Here is a 25,211-nt window from a genome sequence, read left to right as displayed (position 1 = left end):
AGCTTTCACAACATGTCAAAGCCGCTTTCAGAAATCTATTGGACGTTTATTGCTCATTTCCATGTTAATTGCTTCAAGGGGAAAACATTTGCAACCCCATTAAGAACGCATTCAGACTTAGAAAATATTGTGTTAATTTTCCTTTTTATAATGCTAGTGCTTCTGTGCCTTTTTCTAATACTGTATTCCTTTCACACTTATCCAGCATGGGTGTTCTTACAGTTAATGTCAGAAAAAACAGGCATGGCTGCATGTTTACCAGCCACAACCTGGATATTGCTGTGTGAGCAGCATTCTGGTCATGGAGCAGATTTTGAGGATATTTCTATTTTTACTATCTGAGGATCACAGGGCAGTTTATGATATAAAAACACAGAAATACATAACACTGTAGGAGGCGAAGGGGAAGTTCTGTTGTGCAAATGGAGTGGCGGTGAATCCAAATGCAGCCATATAACAGAAAGGGTAAGAAGAGAAGATGCTAATGAGGATTAAAAGGCAGACTTAAACAGTTACCATACCAGAGATGCCTGTAAGAGGTACTACCAGTCTTCTTTCTCTCTCCCACTATCGACTAGCACTTTGTTCTGTGAACACCTTTGATTCTTGTCCCTCTAGTACGACAAACTCTGCTGCCAGAAAAAAACATTCATCCTGGCTATGTGCTACTGTTCCTTTTGTACATAAAACACTCTCCCAGTATTAAAACAATGCAAACACTTGCACCAATTCAAATGGCCCAAAAGTTCAGAGAGAGAGAGAGAGAGAGATTTTATTTCATGTTTGCAAACAAATTCTTCAAGCAATCTGTTAAATTTTAAGGCACTTTCACATCCCACTGATACCATCATGGATCCTATGGTCTTCTGATTTTAAATACAGTGGTACCTCGGGCTAAGAACTTAATTCGTCCTGGAGGTCTGTTCTTAACCTGAAACTGTTCTTAACCTGAAGCACCACTTTAGCTAATGGGGACTCCCGCTGCTGTCGTGCCGCCGGAGCACGACTTCTGTTCTCATCCTGAAGCAAAGTTCTTAATCTGAGGTACTATTTCTGGGTTAGCGGAGTCTGTAACCTGAAGCATATGTAACCTGAAGCGTATGTAACCCACGGTACCACTGTACCTCAAATAACTCTCAGAATAGGGCAAGGTTAAGACAGACAATGCAACACAGAATTTTATTTCTGTCTGCCACAGCCTAGCATTCAGAAGGAAATAGTAGTTGCAGGGCTGTAATCTGGAAGTTTAGAAAGAGGCCAGGCTTTATCGTCTTGGTCTTAAGAGCTTACAGTGTTACTACAAACGTCAGTGTAGACACAATTAAATGTGTCTGCCCTTGTATCATTTTCTTTCAGATTAATCGCATACTCGCCTGGTGATAGTCTTTGTGGGTTTCCCATAGCCTCTCCCCAGAAAGTTGGGTTGTATTTAATTCTCCTTGACCTGCACCACAAAGCAATGTCTTTGTGCAACAATGTACAGTACTCACTTCAGATAACAGAACCACAGACTTGTTCATTTGTCATTGATTTGATTCTCACATTGCTTGGAGTAACTATCAACATCAACGATTAACAAATTCAGGAAGTATGTGTAATTCACTGCCTACAGGATTGCTGGTAACTATGCAGGCAGTTCTTTACATTTTTGTGTCGTTTTCTCAACTGCAGTCCAGCACATTAGAGCACCAAACTCTTGTTCCAAATAGAAGAAAATCATTCACACCTGGACAGAATAACCTCATGAAAAACAGAGCAAAGACAAAGGATGTAGCAAATGAACAGCTAAAACATAAGCATCCACATCACAACTCATATATTTCTGGCATGCCACAAATTTTTGCCTGCAACAGGGCCTTCAGTGTTGCTGCACCAGTTCTCTATCTTGAATTATGCCAGGCTCTTGCAATTGTGGGCTTTTGTAATATGTTGAAAACCCTTTTTCTCCCCCCTCACTCAGGCTTTTCTAGCTTAGCATTCTTGTTAATTTTTCCACAACAAACAATTTGAGTATGCCTGGGGGGGTTTCATTGTTTCTTTTTCTTCCTTCCTTTTTTAGACACCACTTAAATAAATAAATAGCTAAACAAATAACATTTATTTAGCAGCAACAGACAACTTTGGGATTCAATCAAATGGGCATGTGCATGTACCACCACTGGCGTACACACAGTAATGTAATCTTTTTTTAAAAAAAGGTTTCATCTTAAAAACAAAGAACAACCAAGCCTAATAACCTTTAAAGATACAAAAAGAAAGAGCAACTGGTAAAGTGTGGTTTGTTTCCTAAAGCAGTGGTTCCGAACTGGTGGTTTGCGGATCCCAGGGCTTCCGTGGCAGCATTCACATAATAACTACCATAGAAATATCAAAATTTTCAAAAGTAGAGGGTCCATGGCTTGGCTTTTGAAAAACGGGTGGGGTGGGGGTGGTCCACAGTACTTAACTAATTGGGAACCACTATCCTAAAGGATTCATCAATAAAGGTCTAGTATCAACCTGCTTAAGGCTTTCTGGAATTTTGCATTCGTCTAGGGAAATATCAGTCAGTCTGCTTACCAGTTGTTCCAGACCACCTCATGCTACCTTGAGCAGTCAAGACAGGCAAGGGTCAAGCACACAGGTAGTTGGCCTTATTTTAAATCACTGTTTTGAAAAATGGGTCAAAAGCAATTTTATAGCTAAGGGATTCCCATCCCTTCTTGAAAACCATTTTTATCAAGGGCTGTTTCAATTAGGATGCTAATTGGTTGCCTAAGCCTTCTAGCGTTTCCTACATTAAAAGTGAACTGTCCAGATTTCATGATTGATACAATGAATACCTCCTCCCCGCCCCCCATGCGCCAAACCCCTGCACTTGTTAAAAACAAAATCCATCTATCAATTGAGCCTAACTAACAAGAAAGCATCAGAAGATAGTCTCTTCGGTCAGAATAATTTTAAAAGGATTTAATATAAAAGGCTGACATATATTTCCTTTTAATTAAAAATTAAATAGCCTAGTCCTGTAACGCAGCAATCTCCCTGGCAGACAATAAATATCTGTTAATACTCCAAAATCAAAAGTGTTAAGCAGAGTGTTTTTTGTTTCTCATTCATATTCCCTCTTACTGCAGCTTTTTGCTTTCTTTGTTATTTTTCAGCTAGCATGAATGTCATTGTGCACAACTAATCTGCCAGGGCTTGCAAGAGCCTCTGATCACTGTGGCTTTGAGCATTTCCCATACAACTTACCTGTCCTCTGCTAATTGGGGCTTTATGAGCAACCTAATTAAAATTCCCATCTCATGCGCACTAATTATTTCCCCTATTTCCATTTCAGTCCCACATTTAAGCAGAGTGAGATCATGAAGCAAATCCAAAATACTCCAAAGTGTGTGTGACACAGACTCTGAGCCCTGCATCTGTTAAGCTACATTATGTTGAATTCATACCCAAACTTAAGGTGTGTCTTCTATTTAATCTCATTTTAGGCACAAGAATTGGGCATTTGTCAGCCTGCTTCTCATAGCGCGTTTTGCTTGCACAGTAGCATAGTTTCTTATCACTAATAATAATAATTATACAAATGGAGGTGTGGCTCATTAATATAGTGTTCATTGACTGTTGTTTTGTATTAGACAAAAATGGTCTGTGCAGGCAAGTATTAAAGCTATTGAATATTGTACAGTACTTGAATAATGCACTGAAAGGATGGTCGCTGGTGTATCTTATCTTTGGAGCTGCCAGCCCTTCAGTCTCCACTGCTGCAAGTTAAATGAGGCAATTACATGTACCAAGGGTTTTTTTGGGTTAGCTGCCTTTCTGATCTTCCCCTCCCCCTCCCCATGTAGTCTCCATAACCACAATCAATGAGGTGTACAGATGCACTTTTCTTAACAAAATGAAACAAATCTTAAGGGAGAATCCAGTTGGTGCTTTTGCAATTCTATAATAACTTTTGATCCAGCAAATGCTGCCTCTAGGAAAAAAAGGAGGGAGGGCTCTCCCCTTTTTTTGCTAATTCTTCCTCCCCTTTGCATTTCCCAATGACCCCCTCCTAAATCAGCTCCAGGGTGTTGGGTAAGGTTACCAGACGTTCTGGGGGACAGTCCCCGGATTTACAAATCAGTCCCCATACAAAATCCATTGAAGTTGAAAAGTGTCCCCGTATTCATTGAAAAAAATCTGGTAACCTTAGTGTTGGGGAAGCCTCCAGAACAAGGTGGGAAAGACCACAGGGGAAGAATAAGCATATATATATATATATATATACACACACACACACACACACACACACACACACACACACTCCCCCTCCTCTTCCATTAATAGGCATCTGCTGACTCAAAAGTATAATGGCACAAACTGGATTCCACCCAATACTGATAGACTATTTTAAATGCTTCTTTCTGAGTAAGGATACACCTCAAAGGATGAAGTTTCACCTGCAGCTATTGGTCCCCAGACTTGCACCGCTTACCTAACTGCTCAGTGCAGCTGGAACGTTATACCTGCCCTAAGACCATGTGTGTGATTTGGCTTTTCTCTGAACCACGGTGACTGAGGATTGTGATGGTGGAGAGAGAGAGCATCTTAGTGTGTGTGTTAACGACAATCCCAGCACCTGCCCATCACAAGCAGGATGATGCCCTCCTGAAATAGCTAATTCCAGTATTCAGTACCAAACTGCATGCAAAACCACATCTATAACCTCTCAAGGGAAATGGTTCCCAAAGAGCAGTCATCTCCAACCTACATAAATTAATTAAGAATTCTTTTGCTGTTTGGAGGAAATAACAAGCCTGGCTCCTTTCAGCTGGGTGAGAGCACTTTGCTAATAAACTATGAATAATTAGGATGTGTAGGTTTCCTTTCGCATTTATTTAGCACTTGCAGGTTCAACTTCTTTGAACTTCCCAAAGCACAAGATCATCACACAAAAAGGGAAACACCACTTTGGCTGGGCTCTCAAGTGTGGCATGGCAGTTAATTATATCATGTCAGGATGCCTCAGGAGCTTCTCCACTCATGTCCTTGTCATGAAATATCACTCAGGTACAAGCCTAGACCATCCCTGAAAAGATCACTTTGATAAAAGATGCTAAGGACAAGGTTAAGCAATAGCTTGGGGTCCCAACATATTCAGTCCTTGGTGGAAGGACTGGATCAGCTGGGAGGGGGGTGTTTCCAGTGGGCGGATCCATGTCACTTTGCTCCAAGACACATAGTCCCCATTGCGGAGTATGAGTACCAGCCTATTTTTTTTTCTTCCACAAGATTTTAACAAGGCCCCCTCCTTGCCTCTATCCATCTTTATTCCCTTGCCTGTAAGGGGACTGTAAGGACCTTCTTGGGGGACCAATAAGACAGGGGAAGATTTTTCTGCTTTCAAACTGCACTAAAAAAAGTTTGGGAGAACACTAGAAAAGAGGGATTTACAGGAAAGAGGAGTTATTTTGGTGCCATCAAGGTCCCAGTAAATGACTTTGGTCCCTTGGACAAGCAGGCACTGTCTCCTGGTCTTTACAGGGACACCAGGTACTGTGTGGTAGCTACAATTAGTCTGGTCACAGTACTATGAACTCAGTATTCATGGCCCTCTTCTAAGTTACAGGCCATTCCTCATTTCCTCCTCTCACAGGGCAGGTAAATACTAGCATTTCATTTCATTCTATTGCCTTATCTATCTCAGCAGCACATTATTATTAACATTATTAGCTGATTTTTGATTAGAACATTTTATAGGGTTCTTCCTATGTGGTTTTATGTACAATTGATCTAAACCAAATCTTTTTTTTTTAATGAATAGTGATATATACATATGTTATTAATACCAGTTACAATCCAGCTGAAACATCCATGAGAATATTAAAATCAATTAGATTTTAAAATGCTCGATTAGATTATGTACTTGGCTACATTGCAGCAGTAACCTCTGCATGCCCCACCCCTTGCTAGCTCTGACTTCAGGCAAAATATAGACTTTAGTCAATAAATAGTGAAAGCTTACATTTCTTTACTCTAAAGCAAGCTCAGCTGAGTTCAATGAGGTTTACTCTCTAGCAAGTGTACAATCTGGTTACAATCCTAAAGGGGTGTTCTAAGTTCCACTGAGCTCAATGGCACCTACTTCTGGGAGAATGCACAGGACAGGGCTGCTATTGAACCAAATCCTTCATATACCTTCAAATCCTTAAAAAAGTTATATTAAGAAGTTAGATCTTTAACTTTTCTGTTTATATTTTTTGTTTAATGAGCAGTTATCGTAATGGATCCACACTGTACACCGCTTGAAATGTTTGTGTAGTACACAATGTAATGTAATAAGTTTTCATTTCAGCTTAAATCTACAGTATCTTGGCCTTATAAAATAATGTGTGAATGATGATACTTTCACTACACTTGCTTTTCGAAGAATGAAAACAATGCTGCCCATTTCATGGTTAAATCCACTATTTAGCAGATTTGGCTCATTACACTTGAAATATTGCATGTTGAAGTACTAACAACAATCTGTTTACATAAAAAAGGGATATTGTACACTTTCAGCAGCCTTTTAGAATTACTTAACTGAAACAAAGTAATCAAATCCAGTGGAAAAGCTTGGCAACATTCATCTTCCTGAGATTTCCCTTCTTTTACATTTCCTGCAGAAGCTAGTTTAATGAAATCATGGCACTGATATCTAAATAAATATGTAAGTGGCTTGGGATCTATCACATAAAGAAGGAAGCTCTCCACATCTTGTTGCTATTTATACATTTCCAATTGCTTCAAATTTATGTCCCACCTTCCTTCCTTCTTTTCTTCTTTCTTTTTTTTAAAAGAAAGCTCCATGTACCTAACAAAAAAGAAATGAAAGATACATTGGTCATGGTGGGGAATGAGAAGGATTGCACTGTTTCTTTGCCTGAGGACTGTGATGTGTGGGCTAGTTAGAGTTGCCAGAGCTCTGCCTTCAGATGCTGACCAGATCCAGGCCTGCTTAGTTGCAGCACAGTAGTGGCTTCATGTGCCTTCAGACCATATTATGCGACCATGCCCTGGTAACTTCCTAACTGGATTAGTATAATGTGTTCTGTGTGGGGCTGCCTCTGAAGATGGTCTGGAAGCTTCAGCTGATGTGCCAGGATTTTGACTGTGTCAACTTATTTAGATCGTGTATTGCCTGTCTTTAAAAAGCCTGTCCACTTCTGAAGACAATTCAGTCTGCTAAGATTGAAGCCCAACATGGCTGGGGACCTAGGTACCTGAAGGAGTTTCCTCTCCCATATCATCCTATCCATACTTTCAGATCATCAGCTGAGGCTCTTCTCTCTGTTCTCTCGAGTGAAAACCAGTTGGAGGACCCTTTTGGCTGTGGCATCTGGCAAATGGAATGTCCTTCCTAGGGAGACACACTGCTCTCTTATAGACTCGGGGGGGGGCAGCTATTACAAGGGTACCATTGTGGCATTTTCCATATGTTGTTGGGACTACAACTCCCATGAGCCCTAAAGAGCACGACCAATGGACAGGGATGGCGGGAGTTGTTGTCCAACCACTTCTGCAAGCATCTGGAAGGCACCACATTGGCACTACAATGCTCATAGCTCTGTTTAATCAGTGCTTTTATTACGTGCTTTGATTGTTTTAAAAATAATTAATTGGGTTGGATCCGGACTCATGCTTCTTCATGGTGGAAGGGGCGATTTTCTTCAAGTCCCTCCTCCCTCTGCAGACCCCAGCACTACCTGCCATGCAACTCCAGGGGCCACCCCAACTTTATCCAGCAGCTTTGGGGGGAGGCACATTGGGCTGCAGGGAGAAAGAGGAATAAAGATAAATTGACTCCCCCCCCCAACCCCCGGCTCTTTCCTACAGTGCTGAATGCAAGTATGGATCCAGTGCTAGTTTTCTAGAAAAAGAGGTGCTGGAACTCATCATGAACACCACCCTCATTCTCTTATAATGGCAATGGCACCCACCTGAGAGGCACCGAACTGAGTCCAGTGAGTTCCAGCTGGGGGAAAAAGGCCGGTCTAAATACAATTTTGATAAAAGGTGATATACAAAATGTTTTAAACAAATGAACCAGTGGGAAACAGTTTTAGTAATATTGAACCTTTGTATGATTGTAGGTAGGACTTTGCATGGTTGTGGTGGTCCATGGGAGCCCTTGCATTGGGAAATAAAGATTTTTGGTACACCACAGTGACAATAAAACAACTTTCAGCTTAGGTTCCTAGAAGTCTCTAACTTAGATTAACTTCAAGATCCTGGCACAAGTCCAGTGTTTTAGCAGGTGGTAAATTGGACAGAAAATTCTTCAAATAGACCCCGAGGAGCTATTGATATATAGCACATGCAGTTCCCCAACACTCCTAGCAGAGAGTAACCATCTAGTTCATCACTCCAGCTGCCCATCAGAGACTCTGAAGGAAATCAAAAGGGAGCCCTTTCAGTGGAGACAACGGAGGAAAATTTCAGATTTGAGGGAAGGCAAATAAATGATGTTTGAACTTGGCAGTTCACTTCTCAGTTAAATTGCTTTAGCAAGCCTGAATTCCTCCCATACTTTGAAAAGACATCACAGGAAATGTTTAGCATTTCCATCCAGCGGTTTGTGATGAGGTAAATTGGGCTAACTCAGCAATGGGCACTGACTCAGAATACACAACAGCACTCATGGAGTTATCCTAAAGTACAGTGATACTTTTCTCAGGCTCTTTCAAGCACTTTGGGCATTATAGGCAAAACGGCTATCATGAATCATCAGCAATTCACAGTGAGATTAATGGTGCTCACTCCCAGCTAAGTGCATAGGATTGCAACCTCAGCCACTATAATCAGGCACTAGGCATCAGTAGTTTGAGCAGGTTTTTCCAACAAGGAAACAAAATACATGTTTTAGTGTCATTTAAAGATCCCAGGACATTGTTTCCAAAATTGGCCTGATCCTCAGCAAAGAAGAGGGAAGATGTTATTTTTAAATCCCTTTGTCAAATTATTTAAGCACCAGTCAATACATACTTCCTTCCAAAAACAAAAAAAGTGGTGTGATCACCTGTAGATGGTCACAATTCATATTTTCATTTTAAAATGCCATTGTCTTTAGAAAAGAGTTCATTTTTTCCTCTTCCAAAGACAGGATATAATACGTATAATGAATTTGATATAATGAATCCATCAAATGCTCCAGCATGTCATTTGAAACCACACACATACCACTGTCAATAGTGTTATATAAGGAACAGTAAGATCTGGATTTACGTTCCCTGCACAGCCTTGAACTACATATATGGCTGTTGCTCGCCCTCTCCATCACATAAATTTGTGAATAATATGTCACAGAGTTTTGTGGCGACAAAGAGAAAATATATGGAGCATAGAGAGCTGCTTAGGGTCCAGTAATCCTAGCCCAATACTGTCACCACTGATTGGCAATAGCTCTCTGGGTTTTCAGGAGGGAGTCTTTTCCAGCCCTACCTGGAGATACCAAGGCTTAAACCAAGGGCCTTCTCCTTGCTGAGCAATGTGAGCTTCCACAGAGCACATTCCCAAAGGGGATATGTCCCATCTGCCTCCTTAAGAGAGCGAGCTAACATTCAAATGCAATTGAATGGTTCCATTTTTCAGATCACAGTAAGTGGCAGTATGCCATCACTAGCACTGTCATGATACTGTTGCACACAGCACTCTGATACGAGGAAATCTACTGTGCCCTCAGTAAGAACCTCCTTGTTATACAGGTAAGAGAGCCCTTCTTAAAGTATTCGTAATAACACTGAACATGAGAAGTGTCCACCTGGATCAGACCAGTGACCCATCTGCTCCAGCATCCTGTTCTCACCGCGGCCCAACAGATGCAGGAGCTGAGCACAACCACACTGCCCACCTGTGATTCCAAGCAACTGGTATTCAGAGGAATACTGTATCTGGCAGTGGAGGTGGCACATAGTCATCATGGCTAGCAGTCACTGAAAAGCTAATGAAGTTGACCCATTGATGCAAAAACTTCAATTTACGGAACAGAATTTCCTGTGCAACTCCCATACTCCCTGAAAATCTGTGCTCAGAAACCCAGAACAGATTTGCAAGGTGCATGGGGGTTCCATTGCACAAGCAGAGGATCTTGCATGAAGAGGACAACTTAGTTGGATACAGCCCATTGCCCTTTGGCCATTCACAGAGTGAATGGATGTGCGTTAAACGATTATCTTTCTAGACCATGTGTGCCATCAGTCGTCCCTTTTACATATTCAGAGAGTGACACACACACACAAAAGGAAAATGCTGTCAGAACAGGAGGTTCCTTTGAAGTTTTCCTGCACATGCTGAAGAAGAACCCCTTCTCACTTTGAACCTGGGAACTTTTCAAATATCTTGGCTTGAGGTGGCTGCAGTTTTTAAAAATGTGCTTTCCCACAAGGGGCAAACAAACCAGAAAAGAAGGCAATAAAGTTTAACCCATCGCCCTTAGTGCAGTGGTTCTCAAAGGATGTAGTGTGCCACACTGGTGGGGCCGGAAAGGAGGGCAAGTGTGTCAGGAAGATTCAAGGGCAATCAATATGATATTTTGGGAATGAATCATACTCTTATGTAGCTGCATCATTTTATGCTTTCTGGATGTCCCATGATCATATTACAGTATAAAGTAGTTGTGTTCTGTGTTATAAATCAAGCATTGCTAGTTATTTTTTCTTTTCATTTTCCAATGTATTTTCCCGCAAGCAAATCTTCATTCTGAAAGTGCAGCCCAGAGAAAAAACTTTGGGAACCACTGCTTTAGTGGGATCTAGAGATTACCTTTTCAATTGCTGGGAGAAAGAAGGTGGTAATCTAACTTCTTCCTGTTTATAGTGCCTTAAAAGGTAAAGGTACCCCTGCCCGTACGGGCCAGTCTTGACAGACTCTAGGGTTGTGCGCCCATCTCACTCAAGAGGCCGGGGGCCAGCGCTGTCCGAAGACACTTCCGGGTCACGTGGCCAGCGTGACGAAGCTGCTCTGGCGAGCCAGAGCCGCACACGGAAACACCGTTTACCTTCCCGCTAGTAAGCGGTCCCTATTTATCTACTTGCACCCGGGAGTGCTTTCGAACTGCTAGGTTGGCAGGCGCTGGGACCGAGCAACGGGAGCGCACCCCGTTGCGGGGATTCGAACCGCCAACCTTTCGATCGGCAAGCCCTAGGCACTGAAGCTTTTACCCACAGCGCCACCCGTGTCCCTTTATAGTGCCTTAGATCCATATAAATGTGCAAGTGAACATTGACAGAAGGAAAGCACACATACAGTGGTACCTCAGGTTACATACGCTTCAGGTTACAGACTCCGCTAACCCAGAAATATTACCTCGGGTTAAGAACTTTGCTTCAGGATGAGAACAGAAATCGCGCTCTGGCGGCGTGGCAGCAGCGGGAGGCCCCATTAGCTATAGTGCTGCTTCAGGTTAAGAACAGTTTCAGGTTAAGAACGGACCTCTGGAACGAATTAAGTACGTAACCAGAGGTACCACTGTACACTGAAGAGACCAATCTCTGCCCATCCGCTGGAAGCATTTGCATTCACAATAGGCATCTGAGTAAAGAGTATCACATGCTTGGGCACAATGCACATTTGCTTACATCTGTCTTTCAAAGACATCCTGGTTTTTAAACAAAATGGATTAGACTGCATCTGCTTTCATGTTGCATTGTAGACGCAGTTTATCGGCTTCCTCTCTCCAGTGCCTGCCTGCTATCACTGGCAGACTTTTCCGTTGTCGGAACTGCTGTGTTCTCTGAAATGCAGTAATTGTTTGAACACGGCATTAGAAGCTGAAGCTGAATAAGAAGCTGCTTGCACACTCCAGTTCTTGCAGCGTGGAGAGATGCCTTTTTATGTCTCAACATGTCTGCCAATCTCCCTCTCACAAGAGCCATAAAGAACAATGAAACCCACCCTGTCCTCTGAAGAAACCACAAAAGGAAATTGTTGTTTTGTTTCTTACGTTTTTAGAATAAGAAGAGGTGGAAAGAACAAAGCCCAAAGCAAAAATGTTGCAGTGGTTTCATTTCGAAAAGTCATTAGCTACATTCATATTGAAAGTGAGAGAAAGAGAAAGATAGAATTGAGGAAAGGAGATGATGGGAACCAATTCTGAATAAATGGTGAGGGTTTTGGATTGTATTATGTACTAGCCATGAAAGTTGTGTTTTCTGCTTCAGTGGTGATGGACTTCATTGAAGGTTTTCAATCAGAGGTTGGATGGCCATCTGTCATCTGTCAAGAATTCTTTAGCAGTGATACCTGCATTAGAGGGACTTGCGCTAAATGATCCTTGGGGTCCTTTCCAACTCTACTGTGCTATGATTTGAGAAAACAAAACAATGAAGGTTTGCTGTAAAATACCAAATGACCCTTCAGTTCAATAGACAATGTATAGCTATCAGGGAGTGTTATCTAAGTAAATCTCAAAATGCCCCATCTTCTTTCCTCTTTTTTAATTATGCAGCTCCACTTTTTTGGCAATGCATAATGGCAGCCCAGCCTGTGCTGAAAGCGCAGGATGAGTTGGCAATATCCATAATCAACACATGAACAGTCCATTGTGCGCATCAATTTTCTGTGCACAGTTGAGCTTGGAAGGTCACTTCTCTTCACCAGGTATGTAAGGTAACGTGTGACATAAGAGCTTCATGTGTACATTTGTAGGTGCCAAAGTCTAATTACGAGCATAAAAAGAGCCTGTCTAGTCCAGCATCCCATTCTCACAGTGACCAACCAGATACCTATGGGGAGCCTGCAAGCAGGACCTGAGTACAAACAACACTACTCTCTCCAGTCTTGCTTTATAAGGACATAGCCTTTGTTATGCCTTAATTTTTCCCCTCAAAATCTTTGAAGAGTTCTACAATCCAAGCCCACTTCTTTATAGACAAAATGCTTGACTCTCAGAGAAAGGACCCCTCTTTTAGACACATTCCACTTGGGCTGATATCTTGGTATTCTTATCTGTTTCCCCAGACTTACTAAGAGGATGTTTACTGGTTGCTGAGTCACTGTGCCCCTTACTTACCAGTTCTCGTGGGGGTGAAGACTAAACATTGTGCATGAAGCCCTTGAAAGTAAGAACCCCATGGTGTAGTGAGGTGCAATGAGTCATTCCGTTTTAAAACAAAAGCTTCTTCTTTGTCCTTTGCATTGGTGCGTATTTACCAAAAATAGAACATCACTCATACAAGATCTCTGCCCGATTTGTGGCAATGCCTCACACAGACTGCAACAAAGCCTGTGGTGCCTCCACCCCCATTTGGGTCAAAAAACGATGTGTGCATCAATTGAACATGCACAAGATGGCGGCTGCCTACAATAGATCATCTTCATGGCCTTCAGGATTTAAGACAGGGGCAGAGTTTAGCCGTAAATATACGGCAGTTAAAAAACCCACACCTATTTATGAATTGTTTGCTATTCAAGGAGTGCTATTAGGAAGCAAAATCAGAGTGTGAGCTGAGCCCAGATTATGCTTTTGCTTTTGGAATGGTAATGCAGACTGAGCGCTCGCACTATGACAAGGTGACAACAAGTTACTCGCAAGCACACCGATTGCATTAACAATGTTAGATCATAGGCTTGATAGATTCTGAAATTGTGTTTTAGCATCTGCCGGCGGTAGGGTGGGAGTGATATAAAAACCTTGTGATGTGGCTCAAAATGCAAATTGTTTGTCTGTGGTTGCAGATGAGATCAATAAAGACCCCCCTGCTAGATTAGGCCAAAGGCTCATCGAATCCAGCTTCCTGTTCCCACAGTGGCCAAACAGATGCCAATAGGAAGTCCAGATGTAGGACCCAAATGTGTGCTGAATAATTAATTGCATACTGTACTGAATTGTATGGTCCCAGTGCACATATGGGGCTCTGTGAGACACCATTTCCTCAACTTTGGTAGAATAATCTTTACTTGGAAGCCATAAGGGGAGCATGTATGTGTCTGGGCATCTCTTGGGCTGCTTTGGGGTTGGATATGCATGTTCACTAGGCAGTATCAAGTAATTATTACTTTTCTCTGTGTGTCTCATGCCTTCCCTTTGGTATATAAAAATAATATACAAGTATATGCAAACTCAATTTTAATGTTACAGCTGCCGTGAGACCCTCCAGACAGAGTCTTTGCATGATGGGTCTTACTGAACTTCTGAAAGTCTTCTAGAAGAGTGACTTGGATTTAGCTTTTAGCACCATTGTGCAAGGCTTGCTGTCTGCACAGGTAATACTCAGGATTGTAGAAGCAATGGCTAAGAACTGGAAAGATCCCAGTGGGATGTGCCTGGCTTCTGATACAGTTAAGTTAGGGGTGCAGAACATGCAGCCACCCACATGTTGCTAGATTACAACTCCCATAATCCCTTACCACTCGGGGTGGGTGGGAGCTGCATTGAGAGGTCTACTAGTTTCCCATCTGTGCCAGATGTGGAGAAGCTGTCCCTGGGCAGATCCTTAGCAAGGGCATGATGGGACATCTCTTATCCCTCTTGGAGTCTCTTGGAGGAAGAGATGCAGACGGAGATGTTAAATTTATGGGCATAGCAGAGCCCACTGTGGCAGCAAACTCATCACCATGTGGATTGCCCATCAGATGGGGAATCTCTAGATCAGCACCAGCTGGAGCTGTGTCTAGACTTTCCATCAGGGTGATCTATGTACAATGAGCAGTTCCTAAGTGATGATGCACATGACAGCCACCAAAAAAAGGGAGTCACATGTTGGTGTGGCAACTTTAACCATCAGTGACACCAACCTGAAACATATTCAGAAGTGCTGCAGGTATATAAAATGTTGCTGTTGTTGTGCCTGGTTCTAGTGTGGCTCATTCTTGAAATCAATGGTATAATAATAATAATAATAATAATAATAATAATAATAATAATAATTTATTATTTATACCCCGCCCATCTGGCTGGGTTTCCCCAGCCACTCTGGGCGGCTTCCAAAAGAATATTAAAATACTGTGATACATCAAACATTAAAAGCTTCCCTAAACAGGGCTGCCTTCAGATGTCTTCTAAAAGTCTGGTAGTTGTTGTTCTCTTTGACATCTGGTGGGAGGGCGTTCCACAGGGAGGGCGCCACTACCGAGAAGGCCCTCTGCCTGGTTCCCTGTAACTTGGCTTCTCGCAGTGAGGGAACCGCCAGAAGGCTCTCGGTGCTGGACCTCAGTGTCCGGGTAGAGCGATGGGGGTGGAGACGCTCCTTCAGGTATACTGGACCGAGGCCGTTTAGGGCTTTAAAGGTCAACACCAACACTTTGAATTGTGCTCGGAAACGTACTGGGAGCCAATGTAGGTCTTTCAAGACCGGTGTTATATGGTCTCGGCAGCTGCTCCCAGTCACCAGTCTGGCCGCTGCATTCTGGATTAGTTGTAGTTTCCGGGTCACCTTCAAAGGTAGCCCCACGTAGAGCGCATTGCAGTAGTCCAAGCGGGAGATAACCAGAGCATGCACCACTCTGGCAAGGCAGTCCGTGGGCAGATAGGGTCTCAGCCTATGTACCAGATGGAGCTGGTACACAGCTGCCCTGGACACGGATTTAACCTGTGCCTCCATGGACAGCTGTGAGTCCAAAATGACTCCCAGGCTGCGCACCTGGTCCTTCAGGGGCACAGTTACCCCATTCAGGACCAGGGAATCCTCCACACCTGCCCGCCTCCTGTCCCCCAGAAACAGTACTTCTGTCTTGTCAGGATTCAATCTCAATCTGTTTGCCACCATCCATCCTCCAACCGCCTCCAGACACTCACACAGGACCATCACCGCCTTCACTGGTATCAAGGAAGACCTCGCTACCTAGGTATGTTTTTTATTGTAAAGGTCACACTAATTACTAAAGAGAAAGTATCACTTAATCTGAGCATGTCGCATTAGTATTTCATAGATTTCTGCATCCATATGCTCATTGTAACTTGTACCAAAAGAAAAAGTATGAGCAACCATTCCTGAATGCCACTCTCTTGGTTTGGCTCCAATGACTTTTAATATTTGTACATTTTGGAAAATTAATTTAATGACTGTGGCATTTTAAGGGCTCACACGAATAGCAAACTGACAAATGCTTGCACATCATTCATAGAAAATCATTTCAAACTGTGCCCAACAGCTATAATTGCACTGTTATTCAGATTGTTCAATATGTTCGAGCAATCAGACAGAATCTTTCCTTACTGTTGTAGCAAGTCAGCATTTTACAGGGGAAAAAATCCATAAGGAGCAAGTCATGAACATCAGCCCTACTAAAAGGGGGGGGGGCATCCAATAATGTGCTGTAAAAAGAAGAGAGGGTATGAAACTAGATTATATAATGCAATTAAGAGAGATATAACATTTGAAATGTGGCAGAGGTGGTGAGAAATGCCCTTTATCTATTTGCAATTATTATACCATCTCTTATTTTGCACATTCTTGCTAATGAACAGACATTAAGAAAAACACAGGATGGCATGAAGTCAGGGAATTTTTCAAGTAGGTTAATCATTCGAAACAGACAGTAATGTAGCAAGCTGCTATAGTCAGACTGCTGCTTTATCAATATTGTCTACTCTGACAGTGGCTGTCCAGGTTTCAGAGAGAAGTCTTTGCCAGCCCTACCTGGAGATGCTGAGTATTGAACCATGGACCATTTGCAAGCAAAGAATGCATTCTATCCCAGAGCAATGGCCTGCCCCGTGGACACCTAAATCTGAAAGCCATTCATTTCTGACAAAATCAATGAACTTCAAGCAGACATTTATGCCTGCAGACATTTATGCCTGCAATCTAGGAAATCCTAAGAAATTATGTTTACAAATGACTTCACTTTTAGTAAATTTTTGACTTTGGAGCCTGAAGTGTGAAACAAAGTGTGTCTTGACACATACCCTATTTAAACTGAAACAATTCATACCAATCTTGGTGGCAGCTGCAATTGTAAATGCCCAAGGGGGGATGAAGCAAAAATGGATCACATGGTATTTCTGAGAAATGCAATTCCATTAGCTCCTACACACAGCACCGACTAACTTCCATTAAACAAGGAAGTGGAAAGAAAGACAACTGCAATGCTTTTTAGGTGATGTAGTGTGTGAGGCAAAATCCACGCAGGCCTCGCATGTTTCATGAGGGAAAGAGGCTGATATGGAATAAACCACCTCAAAAAGGGTTATCAATGTATGGAGAACACAACTTAGTGAAACCTGAATATGGACCCTCTCCACCTGAGAAAAATATGAACCCCAAAATACCAATATTACCTTCTTGTGCAAGGATGGGAGTCTAATTAAGTTATAAATGAAGGAAACCCAGAAGGCTTATACAATTACAGTGGTACCTTGGTTTAAGAACAGTTTAGTTTATGAACAACTTGGATTAAGAATGCTGCAAACCTGCAAAAGTAGGTGTTTTGGTTTGTGAACTTTGCCTTGGAAGCGGAACATGTTCCGCTTCCTGTTGAGTGTAAATTGAGTCCCCCACTGATATGGAAAAGCATGCCTTGGTTTAAGAATGGGCTTCCAGAACAGATTAAGTTCGTAAACCAAGGTACCACTGTATACAATTCAGAAAAGGAGGTCAGTTTTTTTCAGCCCCGCTCATTGTTCAGATTACATTGGCTTTGTTTTGGACAAAGGAAATCTGTTGGAAAGGTTATTACATTGTTAGTATGAAGAATCACAAAACTGTCCATCAAGTGTAGCCGGTCAGTAGACTAAAGCACAGATGCCTTGACTTCTCAAATATTAGAGCAACTTGTTCATTTTCTAAATGTGTCCAATTATGCCTTTCCCCCCCTTTAATAAGCCAAATGAATGAAGCTTCCTTTTCATTCCATTTTAACCATGTGCCCATCACCTCCAGAGGGGCAAACCCCCTGAGCCCTGTAATATTTTCAGGTAGAACAATGAATTACATCATAACGTTTTGACTCCCTGTCGAATGAAATTGACATGGTGATTCAGATGACAGACTGCTTCTGGTGAAAGAATCAAAGGAAAAACCATTATGTGTTCTAGGGATGTGCATGGCCTCATAATTCTCCCTTTATCTCTGTGCATATTTTAAGACAGGCGACAACCATTTTGCATGGGGAAGGTTCTTTTCCTGACCCCCAGGCACATTGGTGGAGTGTGCATAAACCTGCCCCGCCCTGTTTGGCCCTATTTTGGGGCCACTTCCAGGTCGGCAGTGACAAGCATGTACACAACTGCACATCAGTTGGATGTGCTCTAAATGTTCACGGCCTGTATTCTGATCCAGGTTGCTGTGTGAGCTCTCTGCCCTTTGATCTGTGCTCCAGGTTCCAAGTTACTCTGCATAAAGTGCAGTTCTGTGTTCCCCATGCGCTATAATGGGCAATCTAAAAACAGCCAGATTAAGCCACATTGCAAGCATCTTCGTTTCCCCGAAATGCCCTAGGAACCATTGCAACTGTGTCCTAACCAGTTAGTCCCATCTCACCGAGATCAATAGGAAGGTGGAATGAAAAGCTGCCCCCACATCACTTACCCTTCCAGTTCCCCTAGTCTCCACACCATACTAGGCAGGTATTGTATAAACCAAAACACATGCATTCATTCTTCCCTAGGCTGCCTATGTCTCCATTTCTGCACTTCCTCTGTTGTCTCCCTGTGTCTTACTATAATCCCTGCCATACTTCTTCATTGTTAAGTGGCACATATATAGAGGGTGCTATATAAATAAATAAAATCATCTCAGGGAAGGATGGCAAGCTGAAATGAATCCATTGCCCAGATTACCCCACCTCATTTAATCACTGGCTATCCATTTTATCGTATAATTAAATTGCAACAGTTAATTTTGCAATACTAAATTTGCAACTTTTTAAATAAAAAAAATAAACAACAGCACCTATTTTCACTGCAGTCAGCCTAGTAAATAAACTACTTGCTGGAGAAAGATCGCTGGCTTTTAAAAACATTAAGTATGTTCCTACAAGTACTTCTTTAATTAAGCAATAACGAACTGTCCTGAAGATTAATGGCTGTCTGGGGCGACCAGCTGACTCAAGACAGCTCATTACCACACTCAAGATGCCCTGCAGGAAGAATCTTGGTTTTTGTATTTGCATATTTCTAAAAATTCAAACCTGTTTCTGAGTTCCTCTGCACTCTCTCCACCTCTGTCTGTGTTTCAGGCTCCAAGTGTCTTTGTATGAAACAAACTTTCGTATTTCCTAGTTATAATTCTCAGCCCTTTGACCAAAGCAAATTAAATTTACAAGCACAGGAGCACCCCCAGAGTGGATTAAGCTTGCAAAATGGCAGACAAACAGAACCAGGGGCTTTTTGTGGGGGAAGGAAAGGGGATTGCTTCCCTATATAATTCTTACTTGTGGGGGTTGACTCTTGTTCTGTCTTACCTTAAAATCATTTAAAGATGTCTCGGTGCTGTGTATTCTTGCTTGTACATTTTTGCAAACGTGGCTTCACACCAGCTTTGTCAATGCTTGCTTGTCCCCTTCAATAGCTCTTGAAACATCTGACTATCCAAAATATTGGGATGCTTTTTTATTGTTAAAGCAGAGCAGGGTAGGATCTTTTAAGAAGCAATGAAGCATTTAATTTTAAAGAAATACTCTGCTGCTGTGCTTCAAAATAATAATCCAGAGTTCTTCTGTGCTCCCCAGGCAACTTTGTGAACAACCTTGTTATTTGCAAACCTAGAGATTCAGAGAGCTAGGAAAGGCAAAGCCATGCAAGAAGTCCACAAAAAGTGCAAATATTGAAAGATGGTTGTGCTTCGGCTCACGTATCCTTTCAAAAAGTGCAGATGAGGGAGGTTTGCCTTTAAATGTGAATTGAATTTCTGCCCTTTCCCCACCCCTCTCTGAAAGCTACTGAAGCCTGCCTTCAGCTGAGGAGTTCAGAGCAAGCATTGGATAGGGGGAGCAGGAAGGGGAAACTGGTGGGTTAGGAAAGGGTTCCATGTCACGCTACTCAAAATGTGTCCTTTGCAAATTGTATCTTCTTAGCCTCTATTTACCTAGGAGAAGCTGTGCGGAGGCTCATGACTACAGTGGGAGTAGAAAAGAAACTGGAAAGCCAATAGACAGAGCTGAATAAAGAGTAGACTACAACTTTATTAACCATACTTCCAGCTGGGATCAAGGACTCGGGCCTCACCAGCCTAGGGTGACCACTAGGAGTCACTTTACATGACATTCCGAGACAACTATTAAATATTAAAGGAGGAATTGGAGCAGGTAGAGGCTCAACATGGGTGATTCCCACACCCTTAGATATCCCTCCAAAGGTGCATCAGGCCACATGTTCACTTCCTGAGCTGCTTTAGGGTGCCAAAGGTCTTTGGTACCAGTCACTTGAGACTTTCCTAAGAGGCTATCAAGTGCTGAAACCCAACACACACTAACACAAAGCAATATTCCCAACCATAGCTGTCAACGTTTCCCTTTTTTAAAGGGAAATTCTCTTATTCCGAATAGGATTCCTTGCAAGAAAAGGGAAAAGTTGACAGCTATGTTCCCAACAGACATTGGGTGGTGACGGCCAGGGGAATGGAGTCTGCTTGAAGAAGACCCTCCTAGTCCCACTTTGCACAAGAGTAGTAGTAGGAAGGCTTTAGGAGCTTTTGTTTTATTTAAAACTTGTATTTCCCCCCAAATTAGTGTTGAAGTGTTGAAGCAACACTTACAACTGTTGTTAAAATGACAACACAGCTAAAAATAATAGAAAAAGCACATTCCAATAATGAAAGCCATAAGGTCTAGAGAGAATATAAAAGTTCTGCTTTCAAAAAGTGCTTGATCAGAGGGACTATTTCCCATACATGCTGAGACTTCCATGGCAACTGCCCTCTAAACAAAAACATCATGTTCGTCTGCAGATTGAGGTACCTCATTTGCCCCATGAGCTCAAAGAACCATGGAAGATTTGGAATGAGATGTCACTGAGACCTAAAGCATCAATATAACCCAAGATATTCTGTGTAACCATTTGCTTTTGTTGCTGTATTTTTTGGGGTGGGAAACATGCTATCATATTGAATTGTTAGTCCTTCCATGGGTCCCAGGCAGTGTTGGATTTACGTATAAGCTAAACAAGCTATAGCTTAGGGCCCCACTCTCTTGGGGGCCCCATAAAAAATTTTAAAGGGAAAAATGGATGTAAAATTTCAAAATATAAGATAACAAAACAAAACCTACATACAGCAACAGTGTTTTGTGTTGTGTAGGCTCCTATGATGTAAGCAATGGGCCCTGCCCGCTAGCCTGCTCCCTAATATATCACTGGTTTGCTCATTTCTATATATAGAGTGCCTACATTCTGCATGTGCAAATGGCTTTAGATACCCATTAGGTCCATGAATTACCATATAGCATATATTCAACACAAAAAACAGCGACAATTTGTTGTTGACAAAGGACAGCTGGACATATAAAGGGCCCCATTACCTTCAGTAGCTTAGGGCCTTGTCAAACCTAAATCCGACCCTGGTCCACTATATTTGTGTCACTTCCTATTGCTCTGGTCTTTAAAAAGCTCAGCTCTGGGTAACTGAGGACCACAAATAATGAAGCTGTGATGGGCTGTGGAATTTTGGAAGCTGCAGCTCTTAAAGATGGCATCCCCCTGGTGTTAGGTTCTGTCCCTACTGTTCCTTGGGTGCTTTCATCTTCAAAGGCAGAATGCAAAGTCAAAACCTTTAGCCTGGCAAAGCTTGCTTTCTGGCAGGTTCACAGCTATAGCCCATCTGCTGGCTTCCCAAGGTGCTTGTTCTCATTTGAATAGCATCAGAGGAATGGCAAAGAAATTGGCTCTCGGCCAGAGTTCCCTCAAAAAGGTGAATATTATTATACTCTTATGGACAGACCAAAGAAATCACTTCTTCACACAGCACATATTTCACTCCCACAAGAGGCAGGGATGGCCACCAGCTTAGTTTGCTTTAAAAGAGGGTTAGACAAATTCGTGGAGGATAAGGCTGATCTTACAACACCATGTAAAACAAATGATGGTCTGACTGAGTAGACTGAGATGCTCCCCACCAATGGGTTGCTGATGAGCAACATGTACCTGCAATGACCTTCACTGGTGACCACAAGTTCTTCCCCTTGCTGAAATTAGGCTTGGGAAAGTTAACTCTTGGCTCCCCAGCAACACTCACCAGGAAGATCACCACCCCAAATTAGGTTGGGGGAGAACGTGAGGGATGGAGGGAGGGATGGAGAACGTGAGTGTGGACGTGTGCCTCCTGAACCCCTGGCCTACCTGGCAGCAAGTTGGTTTGCCAAGTCCCCAGTCCACGTGTCCAAATTCCAACCTGAAGCACAGTCTCACAGAAATCCTGGAGCATCCTTCAACATGGGCAGCTGAGCAAACACAGCACCTCAGCTTTGCTTCCCTTTTATACTTTGCATGCTGACTGCAGCACCTGGGCTTGATGAGGCATGTGACCCTCACCTGCTCCAAGCCTACTCCAGCTGAGAAATCATGTAACTAGTGAGCCCCACCTGACCAGCTAGGGAGCTGGGCTATGGGCCTTTGTCTGCCTCAGCTTCCTAGAGCACCACTCCCGCTGCTCCCCATGCCTCAGAGCCTGGCATATTCATGGAGACAGGGGCCCCTCTGGCTCTGGTGATGGGTCCTGCTACTCTGGTGCACTGACCCCCCCCCCCCATCCCTCTGTCACCCTGTGACGACTTCCTACACCAACCTCTCCTTCCCCATCCCCAGCTTGCTCCAGTATGTCCCAGTTCCAGCTATACCCCTCGCCAAGATCCTCTCCTTCTCTTCCTCTTCCCTGTAGTTCATGACATCGTATGCATGGTTATAGGCTATAGGGCAGGCGTGTGTTGTTGCTGGATGCCCGCAACAGTTTCTCTGTGCTCAGAAAGGTTGGCAAACCTTGTGATAGAAGTCTTACTGCAATTTCAAAACTGATTGTGTATTTTAGGCACATCCCACATAGCGCTCTAAACCTAACCCAAAATTAATCCTCGGAGTTGTCAGATAAACCAAGCCCAATCTCAGTCTCTATCTTATCTTTTCAACAAAAAAGGCATAAAAAATTAGAATGACAAATGCTATCTGACTTCTAAAAGTCAAATTCCAAGGTGACAGAGTGATATATAAGGAGTTGGCTGTTTTTAAACCCTTACATAGTAAATGAATGTAACCAAAGCAAGTAAATTCCTCCTAAGGAAAAAATATGTACTATTTTCCCATGCTTTTGAACAGTGGAATGTGTGGGTTTATTTTATAAAGCTATAATAATAAGCCAGTTTCAGTGTGCAGCATGAATTTTTAAGCTCGCATTTTGACATTGAAAAGGATAGATAGGAATTTCCCGGCTATCATCATGTTTACATTAATGTTTCTTCAAATTGGACTACACAGTGTTTCTGCTCCTAACTGAATAGCAAGACAATGGCAATTATTACATTACCATGTAATTGTTTTGGGTCTACACTGAAATTGGTGCCTCATTGTCCACCAGAGATGACACACTGAGCACAGGACAGATTGAATTCCAGTATAAGAGGTCTGTCTTGTCCAATTGGTTACGCACATACACTAAATTGTTTTTCCATTGCCCTTGTTCTTTCTTCAGGGGAGCTAGCAGTAAACTCGCACGGAGCCCTATTGCTAACGTGGCACCACCAGCAGCTATGCATTCTGCACAACTGCCTTGCTGCCTTCACTGAGCCATCAATGGGAAAGGTATCTGCATCTGTCCAGACCCACCTTCCCTCCTCTGGACAGAACTCATCAGGTACCTGCCTTCCACCTTTTACACTCCTAGCTGTGCACTTCAGTACCAAACTTAAGAGTCAGAGATGTTGCCATATGGATGGACCCCAACAATATAGCCTATCAACTGATCGGTGGCTAATTAATCATAATGAATCATTGCTGAAGTCCAGGAGGTTGGACAGAGGTCAGTGAAATGATGTCACCAGTCAGTGATGTTTCCTCCTTACCATCCCATGAAACAATGTATAGCTTCTTTGACACTGCTGGACCAGGATTTCAGACTCCTCTGTGCTCAATGTGCCCTGAGCAGACAAGTGCTCTGGTGTTTCTGGTCTCACCAATGGCAAGGATTGGTCTATGCCAGGCTTCCTCAACCTCAGCCCTCCAGATGCTTTTGGCCTACAACTCCCATGATCCCTAGCTAGCAGGACCAGTGGTCAGGAATGCTGGGAATTGTAGTCTCAAAACATCTGGAGGACCGAGGCTGAGGAAGCCTGGTCTATGCCCAACAAGGTAGAGCAAATAACGCTCCTTACAACTTTAGCAATGTGTGTCTGATTATGGATCCAAAAGTGACTTACATGGGCAGAATGGCACTTCTGCCTGGGCAAGGTAACACCCGTCTAAATTCTGATTTCCCTCATGCCCCCATACTATTCCAGAGGATCCCTTCACCATCAGGAGTAGCTCTTGGGAGATCACAGAAGCTCACAGGAGACTGAGACTGAGCCAGAAGCCTTGTGGGCCAGATGCACCCCCTCCATCAGCAATTAGTCTGGGCTGAAAAGCTTTCTATGGAAGCCAGTAGGAGTCTTTTTTCAAGACTAATTGCAGTGTAGGGACCCATTTTCGGGGAGCTCTCCTCTCCGCATGCACTGTGACTTCCCTGCCGAAAACACACCACGCCACACAATCCCATGCTGCAATTAGGTTTGGAAAAAGCCTTCTATTCACTCATGCTTTTTTCCAAAGTGGCACAAGGGAGGGGAGTCATCTTCATGGGGAGCGCTGATGAGAAGAATGTAGCTACAATCTCCAGGACAATCAACTTTCCTCCTGCAATCAAGCTTGAAAAAAGCTAGTGTTCTCCCCCTCTGCCACCCTGAAGCTTAATTGTAGAGGGAATTGTAGAGGTGAAAACGGTAAAAGTCTGAATGCATGTGAGCTTGGGAGGGAGTAGCTATTTTAAAGACACATGCCCAACATCACTTTTTCTAAACATTCATGGTATCAGAGGGGAATTGAGTCTATTTTTCAGCCATTTGTCCAAAGGTTTTGGTTGTTTTTTTACAATTGAAATAAAATAACATGTTGTTGCTCTAGGAGGAGGAAGCCAAACATATGTGGTGCTGGAATGCCAGACAAAACAACAGATAAAGAGTTTTGCATCAATGGCTTTTTCTCTGATTGCAAAGTCAGACGTTGTGTTCTGCAAATGTGGCAAGGATACAGCAGCTGGAGGCACATTAGACACAACACTTCTGCTTCTTCCCATAAGAAAATTCTA

General features: G+C 42.8%; 2 protein-coding genes and 1 long non-coding RNA gene across 4 annotated transcripts in view; 2 read left to right on the top strand and 1 right to left on the bottom strand.

Annotated features, from left to right (window-relative positions):
* Window positions 1-15,405, top strand: part of LOC310666311 — a 446,582-nt gene extending 431,177 nt beyond the window's left edge. The window contains exon 3 of the long non-coding RNA XR_014505877.1: window positions 15,363-15,405. This is a non-coding gene — a long non-coding RNA (uncharacterized lncRNA). The remainder of the gene's footprint in view (window positions 1-15,362) is intronic.
* The window catches only part of RIC3 (RIC3 acetylcholine receptor chaperone), a 513,554-nt gene that overhangs the window by 209,510 nt on the left and 278,833 nt on the right, over window positions 1-25,211 (top strand). The window lies entirely within an intron of this gene.
* Window positions 1-25,211, bottom strand: part of TUB (TUB bipartite transcription factor) — a 118,637-nt gene that overhangs the window by 63,889 nt on the left and 29,537 nt on the right. The gene's annotated exons all lie outside the window — the stretch shown is intronic.

This window comes from Podarcis tiliguerta (genome assembly GCF_965153285.1).
Source record: "Podarcis tiliguerta genome assembly, chromosome: 1".
Classification (NCBI taxonomy): Eukaryota; Metazoa; Chordata; class Lepidosauria; order Squamata; family Lacertidae; genus Podarcis; species Podarcis tiliguerta.
The sequence above is the reverse complement of the archived record's forward strand: the minus strand, read 5'-3'. Positions and strand labels throughout refer to the sequence as shown.